This window comes from Neofelis nebulosa, chromosome 16 (assembly GCF_028018385.1).
Source record: "Neofelis nebulosa isolate mNeoNeb1 chromosome 16, mNeoNeb1.pri, whole genome shotgun sequence".
Lineage (NCBI taxonomy): Eukaryota > Metazoa > Chordata > Mammalia > Carnivora > Felidae > Neofelis > Neofelis nebulosa.
In genome coordinates, this window is record NC_080797.1 from 54,182,960 (window position 1) to 54,210,019 (window position 27,060).

Below are 27,060 nucleotides of genomic sequence, written 5' to 3' on the forward strand. Positions count from 1 at the left end.
AGCCCCCGGACGGCAGAGCTCAGCTTGGCGGGGAACAAAGGCGCTCGCCAGCGCCATCTCCCCCACCCATCCCCCAGCCAGAATCCCAAAGGGAACCAGTTCTTGCCAGGGAACTTGCTCGCTTCTCCGTGCAAACACCCAACTCTGTGCTTCTGCCGAGCCAAACCTCCGGCAGCGGATCTGACTCCCTCCCACTGCCACAGGGCCCCTCCTGAAGTGGATCACCTAAGGAGAAGCGAGCTAAGCCTGCCCCTCCTGCCCCCGTGCACCTTGCCTACCCACCCCAGCTAATACGCCAGATCCACAGCACCACAAGCCTGGCAGTGTGCAAGTAGCCCAGACGGGCCACGCCACCCCACAGTGAATCCCGCCCCTAGGAGAGGGGAAGACAAGGCACACACCAGTCTGACTGTGGCCCCAGCGGTGGGCTGGGGGCAGACATCAGGTCGGTCTTCGGCCCCGCCCACCAACTCCAGTTATACACCACAGCAAGGGGGAAGTGCCCTGCGGGTCCTCACCACTCCAGGGACTATCCAAAATGACCAAACGGAAGAATTCCCCTCAGAAGGATCTCCAGGAAATAACAACAGCTAATGAACTGATCAAAAACGATTTAAATAATATAACAGAAAGTGAATTTAGAATACTAGTCATAAAATTAATCGCTGGGCTTGAAAACAGTATACAGGACAGCAGAGAATCTCTTGCCACAGAGATCAAGGGACTAAGGAACAGTCACGAGGAGCTGAAAAACGCTTTAAACGAAATGGAAAACAACATGGAAACCATGACGGCTTGGATTGAAGAGGCAGAGGAGAGAATAGGTGAACTAGAAGGTAATGTGATGGAGAAAGAGGAAGCTGAAAGAAAGAGAGATAAAAAAAATCCAGGAGTAGGAGGGGAAAATTAGAGAACTAAGTGATACACTAAAAAGAAATAATATACGCATAATTGGTATCCCAGAGGACGAAGAGAGAGGGAAAGGTGCTGAAGGGGTACTTGAAGAAATTATAGCTGAGAACTTCCCTGAACTGGGGAAGGAAAAAGGCATTGAAATCCAAGAGGCACAGAGAACTCCCTTCAGACGTAACTTGAATCGATCTTCTGCACGACATATCATAGTGAAACTGGCAAAATACAAGGATAAAGAGAAAATTCTGAAAGCAGCAAGGGATAAACGTGCCCTCACATATAAAGGGAGACCTATACGACTCGTGACTGATCTCTCCTTTGAAACTTGGCAGGCCAGAAAGGCTTGGCACGATATCTTCAGTGTGCTAAACAGAAAAAATATGCAGCCGAGAATCCTTTATCCAGCAAGTCTGGCATTTAGAATAGAAGGAGAGATAAAGGTCTTCCCAAACAAACAAAAACTGAAGGAATTTGTCACCACGAAACCAGCCCTACAAGAGATCCTAAGGGGGATCCTGTGAGACAAAGTACCAGAGACATCACTACAAGCATAAAACATACAGACATCACAATGACTCTAAACCCGTATCTTTCTAGAATAACACTGAATGTAAATGGATTAAATGCGCCAGCCAAAAGACATAGGGTATCAGAATGGATAAAAAAACAAGACCCATCTATTTGCGGTCTACAAGAGACTCATTTGAGATCTGAGGACACCTTTAGATTGAGAGTGAGGGGATGGAGAACTATTTATCATGCTACTGGAAGCCACAAGAAAGCTGGAGTAGCCATACTTATATCAGACAAACTAGACTTTCAATTAAAAGCTGTAACAAGAGATGAAGAAGGGCATTATATAATAATTACAGGGTCTATCCATCAGGAAGAGATAACAATTATAAGTGTCTATGCGCCAAATACCGGAGCCCCCAGATATATAACACACTTACTCATAAACATAAGCAACCTTATTGATAAGAATGTGGTCATTGCAGGGGACTTTAACACCCCACTTACAGAAATGGATAGATCACCTAGACACACAGTCAATAAAGAAACAAGGGCCCTGAATGATACATTCGATCAGATGGACTTGACAGATATATTTAGAACTCTGTATCCCAAAGCAACAGAATATACTTTCTTCTCGAGTGCACATGGAACATTCTCCAAGATAGATCATATACTGGGTCACAAAACAGCCCTTCATCAGTTTACAAGAATTAAAATTATGCCCTGCATACTTTCAGACCACAATGCTATGAAGCTTGAAATCAACCACAGGAAAAAGTCTGGAAAACCTCCAAAAGCATGGAGGTGAAAGAACACCCTACTAACGAAGGAGTGGGTCAACCAGGCAATTAGAGAAGAAAGTAAAAAATATATGGAAACAAACGAAAATGAAATTACAACAATCCAAACGCTTTGGGATGCAGCGAAGACAGTCCTGAGAGGAAAATACATTGCAATCCAGGCCTATCTCAAGAAACAGGAAAACTCCCAAATACAAAATCTAACAGCACACCTAAATGAAACAGAAGCAGAACAGCAAAGGCAGCCTAAGCCAGCAGAAGAAGAGAAATCATAAATTTCAGAGCAGAAATAAACAATATAGAATCTAAAAAAACTGTAGAGCAGATCAACGAAACCAAGACTCGGCTTTTTGAAAAAATAAACAAAATTGACAAACCTCTAGCCAGGCTTCTCAAAAAGAAAACGGAGATGACCCAAATAGATAACATCATGAATGAAAATGGAATTATTACAACCAATCCCTCAGAGATACACACAATTATCAGGGAATACTATGAAAAATTATATGCCAACAAATTGGACAACCTGGAAGAAATGGACAAATTCCTAAACACCCACACTCTTCCAAAACTCAATCAGGAGGAAATAGACAGCTTGAACAGACCCATAACCAGCGAAGAAATTGAACCGGTTATCACAAATCTCCCAACAGATAAGAGTCCAGGACCAGATGGCTTCCCAGGGGAGTTCTACCAGACGTTTAAAGCAGAGATAATACCTATCCTTCTCAAGCTATTCCAAGAAATAGAAAGGGAAGGAAAACTTCCAGACTCATTCTATGAAGCCAGTATTGCTTTGATTCCTAAACCAGACAGAGACCCAGTAAAAAAAGAGAACTACAGGCCACTATCTCTGATGAATATGGATGCAAAAATTCTCAATAAGATACTAGCAAATCGAATTCAACAGCATATAAAAAGAATTATTCACTATGATCAAGTGGGATTCATTCCTGGCATGCAGGGCTGGTTCAACATTCGCAAATCGATCTACGTGATACATTACATTAACAAAAAAAAAAGAGAAGAACCATATGATCCTGACAATCGATGCAGAAAAGGCCTTTTACAAAATCAACACCCTTTCTTAATAAAAACCCTGGAGAAAGTCGGGATAGAAGGAACATACTTAAAGATCATAAAAGCCATTTATGAAAAGCCCACAGCTAACATCATCCTCAACGGGGAAAACCTGAGAGCTTTTTCCCTGACATCAGGAACACGACAGGGATGCCCACTCTCACCGCTGTTGTTTAACATAGTGGTGGAAGTGCTAGCATCAGCAATCAGACAACAAAAGGAAATCAAAGGCATCCAAATTGGCAAAGATGAAGTCAAGCTTTCGCTTTTTGCAGATGCCATCATATTATACATGGAAAATCCGATAGACTCCACCAAAAGTCTGCTAGAACTGATACATGAATTCAGCAAAGTTGCAGGATACAAAATCACTGTACAGAAATCAGTTGCATTCTTATACACTAACAATGAAGCAACAGAAAGACAAATAAAGAAACGGATCCCATTCACAATTGCACCAAGAAGCATAAAATACCTAGGGATAAATCTAACCAAAGATGTAAAAGATCTGTATGCTGAAAACTATAGAAAGCTTATGCAGGTAATTGAAGAAGATAGAAAGAAATGGAAAGACATTCCCTGCTCATGGATTGGAAGAATAAATATTGTCAAAATGTCAATACTACCCAAAGCGATCTACACATTCAAAGCAATCCCAATCAAAATTGCACCAGCATTCTTCTCGAAACTAGAACAAGCAATCCTAAAATTCATATGGAACCACAAAAGGCCCCGAAGAGCCAAAGTAATTTTGAAGAAGAAGACCAAAGCAGGAGGCATCCCAATCCCAGACTTTAGCCTCTACTACAAAGCTGAAATCATCAAGACAGCATGGTATTGGCATAAACACAGACACATAGACCAATGGAATAGAATAGAAACCCCAGAACTAGACCCACAAACGTATGGCCAACTCATCTTTGACAAAGCAGGAAAGAACATCCAATGGAAAAAAGACAGTCTCTTTAACAAATAGTGCTGGGAGAACTGGACAGCAACATGCAGAAGGTTGAAACTAGACCACTTTCTCACACCATTCACAAAAATAAACTCAAAATGGATAAAGGACCTGAATGTGAGACAGGAAACCATCAAAACCTTAGAGGAGAAAGCAGGAAAAGACCTCTCTGACCTCAGCCGTAGCAAACTCTTACTCGGCACATCCCCAAAGGCAAGGGAATTAAAAGCAAAAGTGAATTACTGGGACCTTATGAAGATAAAAAGCTTCTGCACAGCAAAGGAAACAACCAACAAAACTACAAGGCAACCAAAGGAATGGGAGAAGATATTTGCAAATGACACATCAGACAGAGGGCTAGTATCCAAAATCTATAAAGAGCTCATCAAACTCCACACCCGAAAAACAAATAACCCAGTGAAGGAAAGGGCAGAAAACATGAATAGACACTTCTCTAAAGAAGACATCCGGATGGCCAACAGGCACATGCAAAGATGTTCAACGTCGCTCCTTATCAGGGAAATACAAAGCAAAACCACACTCAGATACCACCTCACGCCAGTCAGAGTGGCCAAAATGAAGAAATCAGGAGACTATAGATGCTGGAGAGGATGTGGAGAAACGGGAACCCTCTTGCACTGATGGTGGGAATACAAATTGTTGCAGCCGCTCTGGAAAGCAGTGTGGAGGTTCCTCAGAAAATTAAAAATAGACCTACCCTATGACCCAGCAATAGCACTGCTAGGAATTTATCCAAGGGATACAGGAGTACTGATGCATAGGGGCACTTGTACCCCAATGTTTATAGCAGCACTCTCAACAACAGCCAAATTATGGAAAGAGCCTAAATGTCCATCAACTGATGAATGGATAAAGAACACGTGGTGTATATACAAAATGGAATACTGCGTGGCAATGAGAAAAAATGAAATATGGCCTTTTGTAGCAACGTGGATGGAACTGGAGAGTGTGATGCTAAGTGAAATAAGCCATACAGAGAAAGAGAGATACCATATCGTTTCACTCTTATGTGGATCCTGAGAAACGTAACAGAAACCCATGGGGGAGGGGAAGGAAAAAAAAAAGAGGTTAGAGTGGGAGAGAGCCAAAGCATAAGAGACTGTTAAAAACTGAGAACAAACTGAGGGTTGATGGGGGTGGGAGGGAGGGTAGGGTGGTTGATGGGTATTGAGGAGGGCACCTTTTGTGATGAGCACTGGGTGTTGTATGGAAACCAATTTGACACTAAATTTCATATATTAAAAAATAAAAAATAAAAAAATAAACACACACAAAAAAAAAAAAGAAAAGAAAAAGAAAAGACTCTGAAGCAGGCTCCAGGCTTCGAGCTCTCAGCACGAAGCCCGACTAGGGACCCGAACTAGAGAACTAGGAGACCATGACCTGAGCAGAAGCCAATAGTTGAGGTTTAAGGGAATGAGTCATCCAGGTGCCCCTTTTTACCCTTTCTAAAATGAGAATCTTCCATTGGCACATCAGGGCCCATGTTTCAGAGCAATTCCCTCTGATTTTAATTGGGGATTCTGGATGAGTTATTGTGACAGCACAATAACTTGGGCCCTAGGAGCATTGCAACATGCCTTCCAGATCTAAATTGCCAACATGAGATGTAGGTCAGGGGAAGGTACCCAACAGAGGATATTTGTGTGTAGTTAGGGCCAAAGGGTGTGGGAAGGCAGTTGACCTCACGTCTGGGACAAGGGCAAATGGCGCGACACAATTCCCTCTCAGCATTCTCCCATTCTCATCTGAAAGGAAACTTTCGTTGTCCTTAGAGCCATTCCCATGCCAATGCTATGTGCTAACTAGGACTTGGTTTGCGGCCCGGGTGAGCCAGTGAGGCTGTCAGTCACACAGTGAGCTCCCAGGCATGCATGGTGAGTTCACACGCTGCTTCCGTGCCCACCAAGGGAAATTCTTTTCTGACAACCCACAGGAAAGATAGCTCTGCTCTCAGAGAGCACTTACGGCTTGGCCTCAGATTCTGAAGAGCACACAATCCAGGCATACGAGCTATGTTCCAGGACCTGGTCAGTGCAGACAGTGGCCCTTCACCATCGAATGCATAACAGAAACGGTTGCAAACATTTGAGCGACAGCTTGGAGCATGGACCCACTACCCCTGAATCCCTGCTGCCTCTGTCTCCTGATGGGAACGGCAGGAAAAACAGCCAAGGCCAGAAGCTGTCCCTCTGTTGCAGAAGGACATAGGCAGACCCATTGCAGACTGGACTTTCCAGAGGTTTTCCCTTTTCCAGAGATTTTAGTTTTTCTCTCGCCTCAGGTGTTCTTCCTCCTTACGCAGGACCTTGCCAGGAAATTTTCCTTCTAGACACTTCATTATAACCTGCAACCCCGTCTCTTCAGTAATGAATCACTTTGGCCATTCGCATTTCCGTTTCAATGAATACCCTCTTTTCGGTATACGAAGACCCTCGTCTTTGGGTGCCATTCAGAGCCTGTGTCCCAGAGAAATATCCGGACATGTGGAACCTGGGACCTCCTGTGGCCCTCCCATGTTTCTTTATCTACCAATTTTGCTGTTTTGACTTAGGAGCCATAGAGCTGTCACTCACTCAACCCGTGCCCAGGGATACATTTTCACACCGGCCTGGGCACGTCGCAGGTGGGGCCCAGCAAAGCAGTTCATCCACTCCTAGACACAGCACTTGCACTTACCCGTCTTGGATTTAACTTCCATCTGGGGCACAGATGGCCCGCAGGACCACAGGTATCATGATTGGGTGCAAGTCACGACTAATAGAGTGTAGAAATGAGAAAGTCTCATATTCTGAGCATTCTAATCATGCTCACTTGCTGTCCATGTGCGGTCATTTTACTATCCAGTTCACTATCCCCACATGTGCCTTGGCACATACACACTGATGAAGTTTTCAAGAAAAAGTAGACCCTAGGGAAGTGACGAGGGAGAAAGAAGCAACGGGGTTGAGACAGCTCTGCCATGGGGCAGCCACATCCATTTGCTTGGCTGCATGCTCAATGGCCCAAACATGGACAAGGAATGCCTGAAATGAGTAGGTGGCTGCTGGACCCATGGGCCATCCTTGGCGCAGCCTCCAGAAGAAATGACGAGGGTGCTCTTGGGACACTTCGAATTATGATGAGCTAAGTCCCCTTAGTTAGACAACAGCTACAGAACAAATGCTTTCAGCGTTCTGCTGTAGAGTGTTGGGATTCTCCAGAGTTCCACCTAATCATAATGGGTCAACTGGCCTTGGCTCTCCCTCAACGACTTATATCTCCGTCACCCTACCAGAGCCTCTCACGTTTTCAAGCCTCTGGAAAAGGCAAGAACTAACGTAAAATGGGAAGTTGTTACACTCTCTGAATGAAACTAAGGGCAAGATCTATTCATTTTAAAACAGGGCAACCTGAATGATATGTGAACAGACGAGGAAACGCTGTGCTGTTACCAACCTCTGCACTTTTTGCAGGCATATTGCACGCTGGCCAACACCGCGACTCAGTACATACTTCTTACAGGGTAATCCTGGCTTTCATCAGCACAACCCACCATAACTATCCATTTCCTGTGAGGGTACACATGTGAGAGGCCTTTAGTGCTCCAAACAGGGGCTGGGAGAAGTGAACTGGTAAGGAGGCAAACACCAGGTGCTGCCCCAATCGGCTCCACCCTAGGTGCCAGTCCCTGCCTTCTACCACAGCCCTTGCAAGGGCGGCTGTGGACCTAGTCCTTGCAGCCAGAACTCTCACTGTGGCTATTGTGGAGTATGCTGAAGGAGGACAGCAATGCAAAGGCCAACGCCAAGGTTGCCACACCATGAGCACCGAATGGCTTTGCTGGACCACTGAGGTTGCTCGGGCACTGCCTTGACGCACAGGGCTGTTCATGCCTTGGCACCTGTCCCAGGAACCTCCCTGTGCTGGGGACCTGCACCCACCACCTATGCCCCCTGGGTCCCACTGGCCCCTCTGTGCCCCAGAAGGAAAGTAAACCCAAGACTGAATCAGTGCAAGTACAGCCATTAGCAGGGGCTGGCTTGCCTTGCTTGGGGACCATGTCCAACACGCATAGGGTGGTGAGAAAACCAATCCCTGGGTGTGGGTTGAGTGAGTCACAGCTCCAATGGCTCCTAAATCTACACGGGGACATTGTTAGACACAGAGCCTTGAGAAGGGAGTGGCCATAACCAGGGCCTCATTTTTCAATATTTCAATAGGAATGGGGTCAATCTGGAAAGGGGCTGTGTAGCTTCGTGTTCCCTCCACACAGTAGGTGGCCAGCCCCCTTCCATCCTCTGGACCAGAAAAATTGCCAATGTTCTAATCTGGGCCTTTCCAATGGCCTAGGCCCCTGAATGACTGCATGCTTTTGACAGCAACTTGCCAGGGAACCTGTGACCTAACCTAGACACGGTCACAAAAATGGGACTAGGATACCCAGCTGAACATCAGGGACCAGCCTCTGAAAATATGGAATATGGAATGCACCCAGCGAGGAACTACTTTGAAACGAGAGCAAAGTGGTGAAAATAGATTCACGGAAGGCCAGAGGTCTTAAGTAGGAATCAGAAAGGGCTGTGGTGGTAATGCAGTGACTACAGCAAAAGGCTAGCAAGCTGGCTGTCTCAGGGATAAGCAACACCTGTGGGCTTTGGTGAAGGGGCCCTTTCCTGGCCATACCCGGGAGCTCTGTGAACAAGGGGCCTACCTTCCTCCTTCAGAAAGAGAGGGAATTCCCTGGACCTGGGTCTGTTTCTTGCCCTTTCCTTCAGAGGACAGTGGCGGAAGTGATTCAGCTGTGGCTGTTTAGGGCCCCAGGCTGATGATCAACTGGTTAGAATCTGGCCTGGCTCCAACATTTACTACAACGTCCCTTCGGGCACCATCCAGGGGCTTAGGCACAGTGCACATGCATGAGCCATCTATTCAGCAGGAGGAAGGCATCTCCGGTAGCCCGGGGAGGGTAACCAGCTGGCTACACTTCCCTGCCATGACTCTAGCTTACTAAGCACCAAGCCCCCGGGGACAGGCGGGCTACCGTCTGGGATACCAAACACTGATCGTGGTCAATTGGCTCAGGAACTCACTGGCAACCCCACACCAATTTTTGGACCTGGACTGTGTACCTGACACAGACCCATGGATCCTGCAAACATGTAGTTCAGAATACATTTCTGAGGCTCTGGCTCAGAATGGCCCCCAGACAGATCCTAGTTTGAACACAAGAGCAATAACATGCAAGTTGACACCCCGAGGACCAAAGCTTTTCATTACAGAAGTGAATGGGTAGGGGTAGAATTCATGGCCTCCTGCTACCGCCTTGCAGGCTGACTGTGTGGGCAGGAAGAAACCCGTGAGGGTGTGGTATAAAGAAACCTCCATTGGCTACACCGGAGCATGCAATTCTGCAGGAGGTGTGTTTTCTTCCTTCAGAAAGAGAGGCAGAAAGGGATTTGCTGTTTGTCCTGTCCTTCCCATCAGGAAAGAGATGCACCATTGATGCAGAGGCAAGGGGTTCTGCTGCTAGATGTTTGGCACATGTTTGGAACCTGGACCTGATGCAGTGGTCCTTGAAGGAGCCCCTTCTGTGCTGCCCAGGTCCAGAAGCATAGTGTGCCTAGGAGAACCATCGTTGAGTCCAAATGAAGGGATGTCCACCCTTCACTGCCCTTACCCAGAGCTGGCCAAGCACCAAGCACTCAGGGAGAGACAAGAGGGACATCCTTCCTTACACTGGAAGTTACTGTTCGCTCTACCATAGCACAGGACCAGGGCGAGAGCTTAGTGCCAACCTTTGGGCTCGGCTTGGGTGAAGGCAGTGAAAACCCAGGCATCCCGCAATGTGTCCCAAGGCTTGGAAAATAACAAATTGGTGGCAATGGCTCCAAGGGAGACCAAGGCTCTACTTTACAGATGCTCTACGTGCACCAGAGCCAGGTTCCAAACACTTGAAGGTCCACAAGCAGACCTTCAATCACTGAAGGAATACTGTATAGTCCATCTATACTTGACGGACAGGGCAGGAGGAAAGGCAATGGCCAGAAGAATTCCGGGCTTACAAACCTTCTAGAGAAACACTGCTTGCAGTTGGGGCATCAGGTTTAGTCAGGGGACATTTGTCTTGGTGCAACTCTTTGGAGTGTCTCACATTTGAGGTTATGCTCGTCCCTTTATCCTTTGCTTTTTCCTTCTCTACTGTGTAAGAAAGATGGGGGAGGGGAAGGGAAAAAAAAAGAGGTTAGAGTGGGAGAGAGCCAAAGCATAAGAGACTGTTAAAAACTGAGAACAAACTGAGGGTTGATGGGGGGTGGGAGGGAGGGCAGGGTGGGTGATGCGTATTGAGGAGGGCACCTTTTGGGATGAGCACTGGGTGTTGTATGGAAACCAATTTGACAGTAAATTTCATATATTAAAAAATAAATAAATAAATAAATAAATAAATAAAAATAAAATGTAAAATACAAAAAAAAAAAAAAAGATTGTTGGGCCTCTGTGTATCCACTTCCATTTCTGGTCTTTTCTCAAAGTACATTTCAGCTGGCAGGCATTTGGGGCCAGATTTTAGGATCAATTCTTTCTCATTTTAGGTGAGGGTTTGGGTCAAGTTCTCTGGACTCTGGGATACTTTGGGCTACGGGGCCTCTCATCTCGTGTGTTTGAGAACCATGCGAACATCAGGAAACCTAGCGCCAGTGGAGGGGCCCGGCACAGAATGTTGGCCTGTATGGGGCCCCAGAGGAGTTAGAAAACCAGTCTTACTTCTGCTACAAGAAAACTGTGAGCCATACGGTACTTTTTCAGTTGTATCCCGTTCTCATTTGAATTCTAGAAGGAGATTTCCTCTGGACTGGGCTTCCAGGTAAAAACAGGGGTTTTATTCCCCCTTCCCCACTGCAGAGGTGCTTCCTATTCTGAGGGCAGCCAGCTTCACATAGATTCTACTAGTCACTCTATTCTTTGCTTGCTCTCGTTCTCACAGTTCAGGAGGAACTTTGGCCTTCTATGTGTCCATTCCCATTCTGTCACTGGTTTGCTTTCCTTTGTGAATCCTGATTTCAAACACTTCATTTTTGAGTGGGAATGAGAGAGAGAGAGAGAGAGAGAGAGAGAGAGAGACAGAGAGAGAGAGAGAGAGCTAGCAGGTGTGGGGAAGGGACAGAAAGAGGGAAACACCCGACCCGAAGCAGGGTCCATACTGTGATCACAAAGCCTGATGAGGGGCATGGCCTCACAAGAATGAAATCATGATCTGAGCTGAAATCACGACTCAGCCACTTAACCGACTGAGCCATCCATGTGCCCATCCCTTGTGGTTCATCTATTTATATCCTGGTTTCCACTGGATAAAATGGGCCTGTCAATAACTCAGTGGAAACCCAGGGATTGGTGGAAAGTTCCCATGTTGCTCCAACGCTGTCTGAAAGCATTCAGTATCTACTACACAGAAGGATCCACTGACCTCCCCTGTCCCCCCTACCCCCCTCCCCTGCACAGACACATATTGAAGACACGTTGACGTGGGAATAGCAGAATTAAAACACTATCTTCTACAGATGCCCGCGTTCTCAAGAGTAGACAGTGCACCCATTTGCAGAATCCTTCAGGCCCTGCAGAATGTGCAGGAAGAGCCCATGCAAGCACCAGTACAACAGAGGCACTTTCGAAACAATTGAGGGTCAGCCACAACCTACAAGCTGCTAACTGTATAGTATGACTGTCTCAGAGGAGAGGGCAAAAAAGAAAAAAAAAAGAGAGAAAGAAAAATCCAATGCCAGAAACTTTCCATCTCCTTTTGAAGGAACAACGCAGGAGGTCTCTTTGTTGTAGCCCGCCACAGTGTTCTTACTGCTGAGACAACCATCTTGCCAGGAGATTCTCCTGGTCGCTTCATTTATTTTTGCTATATGTCATTCTCTTTGGGTCATAAAGAACTTGGCCTTCTGTGTATTCTCCGCACCCTGCTGCTCTTTTCCAAGCTCAGTTGTCCCTGCTGTCCATTCAGGCACACTGTCCCAGAGCCATTTCCTCTACGTTTATCTAGGGGTTCTGGCCCCGTTCTTGTCAATCTGGGATATGCTGGGACACAGGATATGCTGAAAAATTGCCTTTCAGGAGGCAAAAGGGAAAATGCACTATCGGGGCCTCATCAAAATAACACGCTTCTGCACAGCGAAGGAAACAGTCCTCAATACTAAAGGGCCACCGAGAGAATGGGAGAAGCTATATGCCAACGACATATCAGATAAAGGGTTCGTATCCAAAATCTAGAAAGAACTTATCAAAGTCGACACCCCAAAAACAAACACTGCAGTGAAGAAATGAGCCAAAGACATGAAGAGATACTGCTCCAAAGACTTCCAGATGGCCACACAACACATGAAAAAAATGCTCAACATCACTCATCATCAGGGAATTACACATCAAAACCACAACGGGATACCACCTTATACCTGCCAGAAAGACCAACATTGACAACGGAGGCTACATCTGAGGTTGGCAAGGTTGTGGAGAAACAGGATGTCTTTGCATTGCTGGTGGGAATGCAAGCGGGGCAGCCACTGTGGACATTACTCATAAAATTAAAAATGGAACCTCCCTACGACCAAGCAATTGCACTGCTAGGTATTTATCCAAGGGAGACAGGAAGGCTGTTTCGGAAGGGCACATGCGCCCCAACTTTTCTAACAGCACTATCAGCAACAGCAAAAGTATGGAAAGAGCCCAAATGTCCATCGATGGATGAATGGATAAAGAAGGTGTGGTCGATATATACAATGGAGTGTTTCTCAGCCATCACAAAAAATGTCATCTTGCCTTTTGCAGCTACATTGATAGAACTAGAGGGTTTTATGGTACGCGAAAGTAGTCAGTCAGAGAAACACAACTATTAAGAGACTTCACTCATCTGAGGCCTTTAAGACACAGAACAGATAAACATAAAGGAAGGGAGGTACAAATAATCTCCAAAAGAGGTGGGGGCCAAAACATTAGAGACTCTTAAATATGGAGAACACACAGAGGGTCCCTGGAGGTGTTGTGGGAGGGTGTGTGGGCTAAGTGGGTAAGAAGTGTTAAGGAATCTACTCATGAAATGATTGTTGCACTAGAGGGTAACTAATTTGAATGGAACTCAAAACGTAAAAGAAAAGAACAGAAATTGCCTTTCAGTACCCTGTTGGCAAAGATAAGCTCAGGGCGTTTCAAGGTGCCCAGCAGGAATGCATGTGTGTACACAGGGTCAGAGGGATCAGGAGGGAGCTATCCTTACTTCTGGGACAAGAGGCACATGGAGCTGGACAGTTGCTTCTCAACTTTATCTCATTCTCCGCTGAAATGAAAGCCTTTGGCCGTGTGTGTAGCCATTCCAATTCCCTGGCTGTAATGATAATTACGTGTTGGGTCCCAGGCAAGGCCAAGGAGGCCATCCCCCACATAGGGAGTGCCCAGGCATTCCTAATGAGCTCTGACTCTTGTCTGGGCTAAACCAAGAGCAATCAGTTTCTGATATCCCCCAGGAAAGATTGCCTTCCTGGGAGTACTTGGTGTCTGGCTGGCTGAGAAAAGAAATGATGGTTAGCCAACGTGTCTCCCTCCCTGCATGTTAAGGATGCTTTCGCTCTGAAGACCAGTTGGCTCCCCCGTGGGCACCAGTCGGGAGGACCTTGTGAGCACGGAAAGACACCATTCAAGAACTACTGCACCACAGGCCAGTTCAAAACACTTGAACACAACACCACGCCCCTGGTAACACTGCTGCCTCTCTCCTTTGATCAAAAGGAAAACAGTGAACTCCCGAAGCTTTTCTTCTCTTTCCCGAGTAAGAATAAGGTATCTTGCCATGAAGACTCCTACTGCAAACAGTGGAGGTTTCCCTTTGCCCTTGCCCATAGGTGTTTCTTATTCCTGTCACAGTCAGCTTGCCAGGAGATTGTAGGAGCCATTTCATCCACAGAATTATCCCATTTGCATCTCTCATAGGAACACTGTGTCTCTATGTACCTACTCCAACATTGTCCTCTTTTTGTGTTTTTCTATTACTTTTCAGACAGAGGGAGAGACAGAGAGGAAGAGAGAGGAGAGGGACACAGAGACAGAGAGAGCAGGCAGTGAGGGGTAGAGTGGGACAGATGATCCCAAGGCGTCTCCCTGCTCACAGGAGAGAACTGAGGTGGGGAGGGCTTGCAAACCATAAGATCATGACTTTAGCAATGAAGCAATGTTGAACCAATGAGTCACACAAGAGCCCCCGTAGCCCCATGTCTTTTAACAGTTTAAAACTTTTATTTCACTTTTGAGAGTGTGAGTGAGAGAAAGAGAGAGAGAGGGACATTGCAAGCAGAAAAGGGCTGAGAGAGAGACAAAGACTCTGAAGCAGGCTCCAGGCTTCGAGCTCTCAGCACGAAGCCCGACTAGGGACCCGAACTCGAGAACTGGGAGACCATGACCTGAGCAGAAGCCAAGAGTTGAGGGTTAGGGGAATGAGTCCTCCACGTGCCCCCTTTTACCCTTTCTAAAATGAGAATCTTCCATGGGCACATCAGGGCCCATGGTTCAGAGGAATTCCCTGTGATTTTAATTGGGGATTCTGGATGAGTTCTTGTGACAGCACAATAACTTGGGCCCTAGGAACCTTGCAACATGCCTTCCAGATCTAAATTGCCAACATGTGATGTAGGTCAGGGGAAGGTACCCAACAGAGGATATTTGTGTGTAGTTAGGGCCAAAGGGTGTGGGAAGGCAGTTGACCTCACGTCTGGGACAAGGGCAAATGGCGCGACACATTTCCCTCTCAGCCTTGTCCCATTCTCATCTGAAAGGAAACTTTCGTGGTCCTTAGAGCCATTCCCATGCCAATGCTATGTGCTAACTAGGACTTGGTTTGCAGCCCGGGTGAGCCAGTGAGGCTGTCAGTCACACAGTGAGCTCCCAGGCATGCATGGTGAGTTCTCACGCTGCTTCCGTGCCCACCAAGGGAAATTATTTTCTGACAACCCACAGGAAAGAGAGCCCTGCTCTCAGAGAACACTTACTGCTTGGCCTCAGATTCTGAAGAGCACACAATCCACGCATACGAGCTATTTTCCAGGACCTGGTCAGTGCAGACAGTGGCCTGTCACCATCGAATGCATAACAGAAACGGTTGCAAACACTTGAGCGACAGCCTGGAGCATGGACCCACTAACCCTGAATCCCTGCTGCCTATGTCTCCTGATGGGAACGGCAGGAAAAACAGCCAAGGCCAGAAGCTGTCCCTGTGTTGCAGAAGGACATAGGCAGACCCATTGCAGACTGGACTTTCCAGAGGTTTTCCCTTTGGATTTTTAGTTTTTCTCTCGCCTCAGGTATTCTTCCTCCTTACGCAGGACCTTGCCAGGAAATTGTCATTCTAGACACTTGATTCAAACCTGCGTCCCTGTCTCTTCAGTAATGAATCACTTTGGCCATTCGCATTTCCGTTTCCATGAATACCTTTTTTTCGGTATCCAAAGACCCTTGTCTCTGGGTGCCATTCAGAGCCTGTGTCCCAGAGAAATATTCGGACATGTGGAACCTGGGTCCTCCTGTGGCCCTCCCATGTTTCTTTATCTACCAATTTCCCTGTTTTGACTTAGGAGCCATAGAGCTGTCACTCACTCGACCCGTGCCCAGGGATACATTTTCCCACCGGCCTGGGCACGTCGCAGGTGGGGCCCAGCAAAGCAGCTCAACCACTCCTAGAGACAGCACTTGCACTTACCCGTCCTTGATTTACCTTCCATCTGGGCACAGATGGCCCGCAGGACCACAGGTATCATGATTGGGTGCAGGTCACGACCAATAGAGATTAGAAATGAGAAAGACTCATATTCTGAGCATTCTAATCGTGCTCAGTTGCTGTCCATGTGCGGTCATTTTACTCTCCAGTTTACAATCCCCAAATATGCCTTGGCAAATACACACTGATGATGTTTTCAAGAAAAAGTAGACCTTAAGGAAGTAACTAGGGAGAAAGAAGCAAAGGGGTAGAGACGGCTCTGTCATGGGGCAGCCGCATCCATTTGCTTGGCTGCATGCTCAATGGCCCAAACATGGGCAAGGAATGCCTCAAATGAGTAGGTGCCTGCTGGACCCATGAGCCATCCTTGGCGCAGCCTCCAGAAGAAAGGACGAGGGTGCTCTGGAGGCACCTCGAATTATGATGAGGTAAGTCCCCTTAATTAGACAACAGCTACAGAACAAATGCTTTCAGCGTTCCCCTGTAGAGTGTTGGGATTCTCCAGAGTTCCATCTAATCATAATGGGTCAACAGGCATTGGCTCTCCCTCAACGACTTATATCTCCGTCATCCTACCAGAGCCTCTCGCGTTCTCCAGCGTCTGGAAAAGGCAAGAACGAACGTAAAATGGGAAGTTGTTACACTCTCTGAATGATACTCAGGGCGAGATCTATTCGTTTTAAAACAGGGCAACCTGAATGATATGTGAACAGACGAGGCAACGCTGTGCTGTTACCAACCTCTGCATTTCTTGCAGCCATATTGCACGCTGGCCAACACCGCGACTCAGTACATCCTTCTTAGAGGTGAATCCTGGCTTTCATCAACACAACCCACCATAACTATCCATTTGCTGTGAGGGTACACATGTGAGAGGCCTTTAGTGCTCCAAACAGGGACTGGGTGAAGTGAACTGGTAAGGAGGCAAACACCAGGTGCTGCCCCAATGGGCTCCACCCTAGGTGCCATTCCCTGGCTTCTACCACAGTCCTTGCAATGGCGGCTGTGGACCTAGTCCTTGCAGCCAGAACTCTCACTGTGGCTATTGTGGAGTATGCTGAAGGAGGACAGCAATGCACAGGCCAATGCCAAGGTTGCCACACCATGAGCACCGAATGGCTTTGCTGGACCACTGAGGTTGCTCGGGCACTGCCTTGACGCACAGGGCTGTTCATGCCTTGGCACCTGTCCCAGGAACCTCCTTGTGCTGGGGACCTGCACCCACCACCTATGCCCCCTGGGTCCCACTGGCCCCTCTGTGCCCCAGAAGGAAGGTAAACCCAAGTCTGAGTCAGTGCAAGTACAGCCATTAGCAGGGGCTGGCTTGCCTTGCTTGGGGACCATGTCCAACACGCATAGGGTGGTGTGAAAATCAATATCTGGGTGTGGGTTTGGTGAGTCACAGCTCCAAAGTCTCCTAAATCTACACGGGGACATAGTTAGACATAGAGCCTTGGGAAGGGAGTGGCCATAACCAGGGCCTCATTTTTCAATATTTCAATAGGAATGGGGTCAATCTGGAAAGGGGCTGTGTAGCTTCGTGTTCCCTCCACACAGTAGGTGGAGAGCCCCCTTTCCATCCTCTGGACCAGAAAAATTGCCAATGTTCTAATCTGGGCCTTTCCAATGGCCTAGGCCCCTGAATGACTGCATGGTTTTGACAGAAACTTGCCAGGGACCCTGTGACCTCACCTAGACACGGTCACAAAAATGGGACTAGGATACCCAGCTGAATACCAGGGACCAGCCTCTGAAAACATGGAAGATGGAATGCACCCAGCGAGGAACTACTTTGAAACTAGAGCAAAGTGGTGAAAATAGATTCACGGAGGGCCAGAGGTCTTAAGTAGGAATCAGAAAGGGCTGTGGTGGTAATGCAGTGACTGCAGCAAAAGGCTGGCAAGCTGGCTGTCTCAGGGTAAGCAACACCTGTGGGCTTTGGTGAAGCGGCCCTTTACTGGTTATCCCCGGGAGCTCTGTGAAAAATGGGCCTGCCTTCCTCCTTTAGAAATAGAGGGAATTCCCTGGACCGGGGTCTGTTTCTTGCCCTTTCCTTCAGAGGAAAGTGGCAGCAGTGATTCAGCTGTGGCTGTTTGGGGCCCCAGGCTGATGATCAACTGGTTAGAACCTGGCCTGGCTCCAACATTTACTACAACGTCCCTTTGGGCACCATCCAGTGGCTTAGGCAGAGTGCACATGCATGAGCCATCTACTCAGCAAGAGGAAGGCACCTCTGGTAGCCAGGAGAGGGTGACCAGCTGGCTACCCTTCCCTGCCATGTCTCTAGCTGACTAAGCACCATGGCCCCGGGGACAGTCGGGCTACCGTCTGGGATACCACACACTGATCGTGATCAGTTGGCTCAGGAACTAACTGGCAACCCCACACCAATTTTTGGACCTGGACTGTGTACCTGACTCAGACCCATGGATCCTGCAAACATGTAGTTCAGAGTACATTTCTGAGGCTCTGACTCAGAATGGCCCTCAGACAAATCCTAGTTTGAACACAAGAGCAATAACATGCAAGTTGTCACCCCGAGGACCAAAGCTTATCATTACAGAAGTAAATGGGTAGGGTTAGAATTCATGGCCTCCTGCTATCGCCTGGCAGGCTGACTATGTGGGCAGGAAGAAACCCGTGAGGGTGTGGTAAACGGAACCCTCCATTGGCTACACCTTAGCATGCAATTCTGCAGGAGATGTGTTTTCTTCCTTCAGAAAGAGAGGCAGAAAAGGATTTGCTCGTTTGTCCCGTCCTTCCCATCAGGAAAGAGTTGCACCATTGATGCAGAGGCAAGGGGTTCTGCTGCTAGATGTTTGGCACGTGTTTGCAACCTGGACCTGATGAAGTGGTCCTTGAAGGAGTCCCTTCTGTGCTGCCCATTTCCAGAAGCATAGTCTGCCAGGGGAACCATCTGTGAGTCCAAATGAAGGGAGGTCCACCCTTCACTGCGCTTTCCCAGAGCTGGCCAAGCACCAAGCACTCAGAGAGAGACAAGAGGGAAATCCTTGCTTACACTGTAAGTTACTGTTTGCTCTCCCATAGCACAGGACCAGAGCGAGAGCTTAGTGCCAACCTTTGGGCTCGGCTTAGGTGAAGGGAGTGAAAGCCCAGGCATCCCGCAATGTGTCCCAAGGCTTGGAAAATAACACATTGGTGGCAATGGCTCCAAGGGAGACCAAGGCTCTACATTACAGATGATCTACCTGCACCAGAGCCAGGATCCAAACACTTGAAGGTCCACAAGCAGACCTTCAATCACTGAAGGAATACTGTAGAGTCCATCTATACTTGATGGACAGGACAGGAGGAAAGGCAATGGCCAGAAGAATTCCGGGCATACCAACCTTCTAGATAAACACTGCTTGCAGTTGGGGCATCAGGTTTAGTCAGGGGACATTTCTCTAGGTGCAACTCGTTGGAGTGTCTTACATTTGAGGTTATGCTCGTCGCTTTATCCTATGCTTTTTCCTTGTCTACTGGGTAAGAAAGATCGTTGGGCCTCTGTGTATCCACGACCATTTCTGGTCTTTTCTCAAAGTACATTTCGGCAGGTAGGCATTTGGGGCCAGATATTAGGACCAGTTTTTTCTCATTTTAGGTGAGGGTTTGGGTCAAGTTCTCTGGACTCTGGGATAGTTTGGGCTACGGGGCCTCTCATCTCGTGTGTTTGAGAACCATGCGAACATCAGGAAACGTAGCGCAGTGGAGGGGCCCAGCACAGAATGTTGGCCTGTATGCGGGCCCAGAGGAGTTAGAAAACCAGTCTTACTTCTGCAACAAGGAAACTGTGAGCCATACGGTACTGTTTCAGTTGTATCCCGTTCTCATTTGAATTCCAGAAGGAGATTTCCTCTGGACTGGGCTTCCAGGTAAAAACAGGGGTTGTATTCCCCCTTCCCCACTGCAGAGGTGCTTCCTATTCTGAGGACAGCCAGCTTCACATAAATTCTACTAGTCACTCTACTCTTTGCTTACTCTCGTTCTCCTAGTTCAGGAGGAACTTTGGCCTTCCATGTGTCCATTCCCATTCGGTCACTGGTTTGCTTTCCTTTCTGAATCCTGATTTCAAACATTTTTCATTTTTGAGTGGGAATGAGAGAGAGAGAGACACAGAGAGAGAGACAGAGGGAGAGAGAGTGCTATTAGGGGTGGGGTAGGGACAGAAATAGGGAGACACCCAACACGAAGCAGGCTCCATGCTGTGAGCACAAAGCCTGATGCGGGGCATGGCCTCACAAGGATGAAATCATGACCTGAGCTGAAATCACGGCTCAGCCACTTAACCGACTGAGCCATCCATGTGCCCATCCCTTGTGGTTCATCTATTTATATACAGGTTCCACTAGGCACAATGGGCCTGTCAATAACTCAGTGGAAAACCAGGGATTGGTTGAAAGTTCCCATGTTGCTCCAATGCTGTCTGAAAGCATTCAGTATCTGCTACACAAAAGGATCCACTGACCTCCCCTGTCCCACCTACACATCCCCCCTCGCACAGACACATATTGAAGACAAGTTGGCATGGGAATAGCAGAACTGAAACACTCTCTTCTGCAGATGCCCGCGTTCTGAAGAGTAGACAGTTCACCCATTTGCAGAATCCTTCAGGCCCTGCAGAAAGTGCAGGAATAGCCCATGCAAGCACCAGTACAACAGAGGCACTTTCCAAACACTTGAGGGTCAGCCACAACCTACAAGCTGCTAACTGTATAGAATGACTGTCTCAGAGGAGAGGGCAAAAAAGAAAAAAAAAAAGAAAAATCCAATGCCAGAAACTTTCCATCTCTTTTGGAAGGAACAACGCAGGAGGTCTCCTTTGTTGTAGCCCCCACAGTGTTCTTACTGCTGAGACAACCATCTTGCCAGGAGATTCTGCTAGTCGCGTCATTTATTTTTTGTTATATGCCATTCTCTTTGGTTCATAAAGAACTTTGGCCTTCTGTGTATTCTCCCCCACCCTGGTGCTCTTTTCCAAGCGCAGTTGTCCCTGTTGTCCATTCAGGCACACTGTCCCAGAGCCATTTCCTCTACATTTATCTAGGGATTCTGGCCCCGTTCTTGTCACTCTGGGATATGCTGGGCCACAGGATATGCTGAAAAATTGCCTTTCAGGAGGCAAAAGTGAAAATGCACTATCGGGGCTTCATCAAAATAACACGCTTCTGCACAGCGAAGGAAACAGTCCTCAATACTAAAGGGCGACCGAGAGAATGGGAGAAGCTATGTGCCAACGACATATCAGATAAAGGGTTCGTATCCAAAATCTAGAAAGAACTTATCAAAGTCGACACCCCGAAAACAAACACTCCAGTGAAGAAATGAGCCACAGACATGAAGAGACACTGCTCCAAAGAAGACTTGCAGATGGCCACCCGACACATGAAAAAAATGCTCAACATCACTCATCATCAGGGAATTACACATCAGAACCACAACGGGATACCACCTTATACCTGCCAGAAAGACCAACATTGACAACGGAGGCAACATCTGAGGTTGGCGAGGCTGTGGAGAAACAGGATCTCTTTGCATTGCTGGTGGGAATGCAAGCGGGGCAGCCACCCTGGACATTACTCAAAAAATCAAAAATGGAACCTCCCTACGACCCAGCAATTGCACTACTAGGTATTTATCCAAGGGAGACAGGAAGGCTGTTTCGAACGGTCACATGCGCCCCAACTTTTATAACAGCACTGTTAGCAACAGCCACAGTATGGAAAGAGCCCAAATGTCCATCGATGGATGAATGGATAAAGAAGGTGTGGTCGATATATACAATGGAGTGTTGCTCATCAGTCACAAAGAATGTCATCTTGCCTTGTGCAGCTACATTGATAGAACTAGAAGGTTTTATGGTACGCGAAAGTAGTCAGTGAAACACAACTATCAAGCGACTTCACTCATCTGAGGCCTTTAAGACACAGAACAGATGAAGATAAAGGAAGGGAGGCACAAATAATGTCTAAAGAGGGAGGGGGCCAAAACATAAGAGACTCTTAAATATGTAGAACACAAAGAGGGTCCCTGGAGGTGTTGTGGGAGGGGGTGTGGGCTAACTGGGTAAGAAGTGTTAAGGAATCTACTCTTGAAATCATTGTTGCACTAGAGGCTAACTAATTTGGATGGAACTCAAAACGTAAAATAAAATAAAATAAAATAAAATAAAATAAAATAAAATAAATTGCCTTTCAGTACCCTGTTGGCAAAGATAAGCCTATGGTGTTTCAAGGTGCCCAGCAGGAATGTATGTGTGTACACAGGGTCAGAGAGATCAGGAGGGAGCTATCCTTACTTCTGGGACAAGAGGCACATGGAGCTGGACAGTTGCTTCTCAACTTTATCTCATTCTCCGCTGAAATGAAAGCCTTTGGCCGTGTGTGTAGCCATTCCAATTCCCTGGCTGTATTGATAATTACGTCTTGGGTCCCAGGCAAAGCCAAGGAGGCCATCCCCCACATAGGGAGTGCCCAGGCTTTCCTAATGAGCTCTGACTCTTGTCTGGGCTAAACCAAGAGCAATCAGTTTCTGATATCCCCCAGGAAAGATTGCCTTCCTGGGAGTACTTGGTGTCTGGCTGGCTGAGAAAAGAAATGTTCGTTAGCCAACGTGTCTCCCTCCCTGCATGTTAAGGATGCTTTCACTCTGAAGACCAGTTGGCTCCCCCGTGGGCACCAGTCGCGAGGACCTTGTTAGCACTGAACGACACCATTCAAGAACTACTGCACCACAGGCCAGTTCAAAACACTTGAACACAACACCACGCCCCTGGTAACACTGCTGCCTCTCTCCTTTGATCAAAAGGAAAAGAGTGAACACCCGAGGCTTTTCTTCTCTTTCCCGATTAAGAATAAGGTATCTTGCCATGAAGATTCCTACTGCAAACAGTGGAGGTTTCCCTTTGCCCTTGCGCATAGGTGTTTCTCATTCCTGACACAGTCAGCTTGCCAGGAGATTGTAGGAGCCATTTCATCCACAAAATTATCCCATTTGTGTCTCTCATAGGAACACTGTGTCTCTATGTAACTATTCCACCATTGTCCTCTCTTTTGTGTGTTGTTATTACTTTTCAGACAGAGGTAGAGACAGAGAGGAAGAGAGAGGAGAGGCAGACAGAGACAGAGAGAGCAGGCAGTGATGGGTAGAGTGGGACAGATGATCCCAAGGTGTCTCCCTGCTCACAGGAGAGAACTGAGGTGGGGGAGGGCTTGCAAACCATAAGATCACGACTTTAGCAATGAAGCAATGTTGAACCAGTGAGTCACCCAAGAGCCCCCGTAGCCCGATATCTTTTAACAGTTTAAAACATTTATTTCACTTTTGAGAGAGTGAGTGAGAGAAAGAGAGAGAGAGGGAAATGCAAGCAGAAAAGGGCTGAGAGAGAGACAAAGACTCTGAAGCAGGCTCCAGGCTTCGAGCTCTCAGCACGAAGCCCGACTAGGGACCCGAACTCGAGAACTGGGAGACCATGACCTGAGCAGAAGCCAAGAGTTGAGGTTTAGGGGAATGAGTCATCCACGTGCCCCCTTTTACCCTTTCTAAAATGAGAATCTTCCATGGGCACATCAGGGCCCATGGTTCAGAGCAATTCCCTCTGATTTTAATTGGGGATTCTGGATGAGTTCTTGTGACAGCACAATAAGTTGGGCCCTAGGAGCCTTGCAACATGCCTTCCAGATCTAAATTGACAACATGAGATGTAGGTCAGGGGAAGGTACCCAACAGAGGATATTTGTGTGTAGTTAGGGCCAAAGTGTGTGGGAAGGCAGTTGACCTCACGTCTGGGACAAGGGCAAATGACGCGACACATTTCCCTCTCAGCCTTCTCCCATTCTCATCTGAAAGGAAACTTTCGTGGTCCTTAGAGCCATTCCCATGCCAATGCTATGTGCTAACTAGGACTTGGTTTGCGGCCCGGGTGAGCCAGTGAGGCTGTCAGTCACACAGTGAGCTCCCAGGCATGCATGGTGAGTTCTCACGCTGCTTCCGTGCCCCCCAAGGGAAATTTTTTTCTGACAACACACAGGAAAGATAGCCCTGCTCTCAGAGAGCACTTACTGCTTGGCCTCAGATTCTGAAGAGCACACAATCCACGCATACGAGCTATTTTCCAGGACCTGGTCAGTGCAGACAGTGGCCTGTCACCATCGAATGCATAACAGAAACGGTTGCAAACACTTGAGCGACAGCCTGGAGCATGGACCCACTACCCCTGAATCCCTGCTGCCTATGTCTCCTGATGGGAACGGCAGGAAAAACAGCCAAGGCCAGAAGCTGTCCCTCTGTTGCAGAAGGACATAGGCAGACCCATTGCAGACTGGACTTTCCAGAGGTTTTCCCTTTAGAGTTTGAGTTTTTCTCTCGCCTCAGGTGTTCTTCCTCCTTACGCAGGACCTTGCCAGGAATTTGTTATTCTAGACACTTCATTCTAACCTGCGTCCCCGTCTCTTCAGTAATGAATCACTTTGGCCATTCGCATTTCCGTTTCCATGAATACCCTTTTTTCGGTATCCAAAGACCCTTGTCTCTGGGTGCCATTCAGAGCCTGTGTCCCAGAGAAATATTCGGACATGTGGAACCTGGGTCCTCCTGTGGCCCTCCCATGTTTCTTTATCTACCAATTTCCCTGTTTTGACTTAGGAGCCATAGGGCTGTCACTCACTCGACTCGTGCCCAGGGATACATTTTCCCACCGGCCTGGGCACGTCGCAGGTGGGGCCCAGCAAAGCAGCTCAACCACTCCTTGAGACAGCACTTGCACTTACCCGTCGTGGATTTACCTTCCATCTGGGGTACAGATGGCCCGCAGGACCACAGGTATCATGTTGGGTGCAGGTCACGACCAATAGAGTTTAGAAATGAGAAAGTCTCATATTCTGAGCATTCTAATCATGCTCACTTGCTGTCCATGTGCGGTCATTTTACTATCCAGTTTACTATCCCCACATGTGCCTTGGCACATACACACTGATGATGATTTCAAGAAAAAGTAGACCCTAAGGAAGTGATGAGGGAGAAAGAAGCAAAGGGGTAGAGACAGCTCTGCCATGGGGCACCCGCATCCATTTTCTTGGCTGCATGCTCAATGGCCCAAACATGGGCAAGGAATGCCTGAAATGAGTAGGTGCCTGCTGGACCCATGGGCCATCCTTGGCGCAGCCTCCAGAAGAAAGGACGAGGGTGCTCTGGGGGCACCTCGAATTATGATGAGCTAAGTCCCCTTAGTTAGACAACAGCTACAGAACAAATGCTTTCAGCGTTCTCCTGTAGAGTGTTGGGACTCTCCAGAGTTCCATCTAATCATAATGGGTCTACTGGCCTTGGCTCTCCCTCAACGACTTATATCTCCGTCACCCCACCAGAGCCTCTCGCGTTTTATGCCTCTGGAAAAGGCAAGAACTAACGTAAAATGGGAAGTTGTTACACTCTCTGAATGATACTCAGGGCAAGATCTATTCGTTTTAAAACAGGGCAACCTGAATGATATGTGAACAGACGAGGCAACGCTGTGCTGTTACCAACCTCTGCATTTCTTCAGGCATATTGTACCCTGGCCAACACTGCGACTCAGTACATCCTTCTTATAGGTGAATCCTGGCTTTAATCAACACAACCCACCATAACTATCCATTTGCTGTGAGGGTACACATGTGAGAGGCCTTTAGTGCTCCAAACAGGGGCTAGGAGAAGTGAACTGGTAAGGAGGCAAACACCAGGTGCTGCCCCAATCGGCTCCACCCTAGGTGCCAGTCCCTGCCTTCTACCACAGTCCTTGCAAGGGCGGCTGTCGACCCAGTCTTTGCAGCCAGAACTCTCACTGTGGCTATTGTGGAGTATGCTGAAGGAGGACAGCAATGTACAGGCCAATTCCAAGGTTGCCACACCATGAGCACCGAATGGCTTTGCTGGACCACTGAGGTTGCTCGGGCACTGCCTTGACGCACAGGGCTGTTCATTCCTTGGCACCTGTCCCAGGAACCTCCTTGTGTTGGGGACCTGCACCCACCACCTATGCCCCCTGGGTCCCACTGGCCCCTCTGTGCCCCAGAAGGAAGGTAAACCCAAGTCTGAGTCAGTTCAAGTACACCCATTAGCAGGGGCTGGCTTGCCTTGCTTGGGGACCATGTCCAACACGCATAGGGTGGTGTGAAAATCAATCCCTGGGTGTGGGTTGAGTGCGTCACAGCTCCAATGGCTCCTAAATCTACACGGGGACATAGTTAGACATAGAGCCTTGGGAACGGAGTGGCCATAACCAGGGCCTCATTTTTCAGTATTTCAATAGGAATGGGGTCAATCTGGAAAGGGGCTGTGTAGCTTCGTGTTCCCTCCACACAGTAGGTGGCGAGCCCCCTTTGCATCCTCTGGACCAGAAAACTTGCCAATGGTCTAATCTGGGCCTTTCCAATGGCCTAGGCCCCTGAATGACTGCATGGTTTTGACAGCAACTTGCCAGGGACCCTGTGACCTAACCTAGACACGGTCACAAAAATGGGACTAGGATACCCAGATGAACACCAGGGACCAGCCTCTGAAAACATGGAAGATGGAATGCACCCAACGAGGAACTACTTTGAAACGAGAGCAAAGTGGTGAAAATAGATTCACGGAGGGCCAGAGGTCTTAAGTAGGAATCAGAAAGGGCTGTGGTGGTAATGCAGTGACTACAGCAAAAGGCTAGCAAGCTGGCTGTCTCAGGGATAAGCAACACCTGTGGGCTTTGGTGAAGGGGTCCTTTACTGGCTATACCCGGGAGCTCTGTGAACAAGTGGCCTGCCATCCTCCTTTAGAAAGAGAGGGAATTCCCTGGACCTGGGTCTGTTTCTTGCCCTTTCCTTCAGAGGACAGTGGCAGCAGTGATTCCGCTGTGGCTGTTTGGGGCCCCAGGCTGATGATCAACTGGTTAGAACCTGGCCTGGCTCCAACATTTACTACAACGTCCCTTTGGGCACCATCCAGGGGCTTAGGCAGAGTGCACATGCATGAGCCATCTACTCAGCAGGAGGAAGGCACCTCTGGTAGCCAGGGGA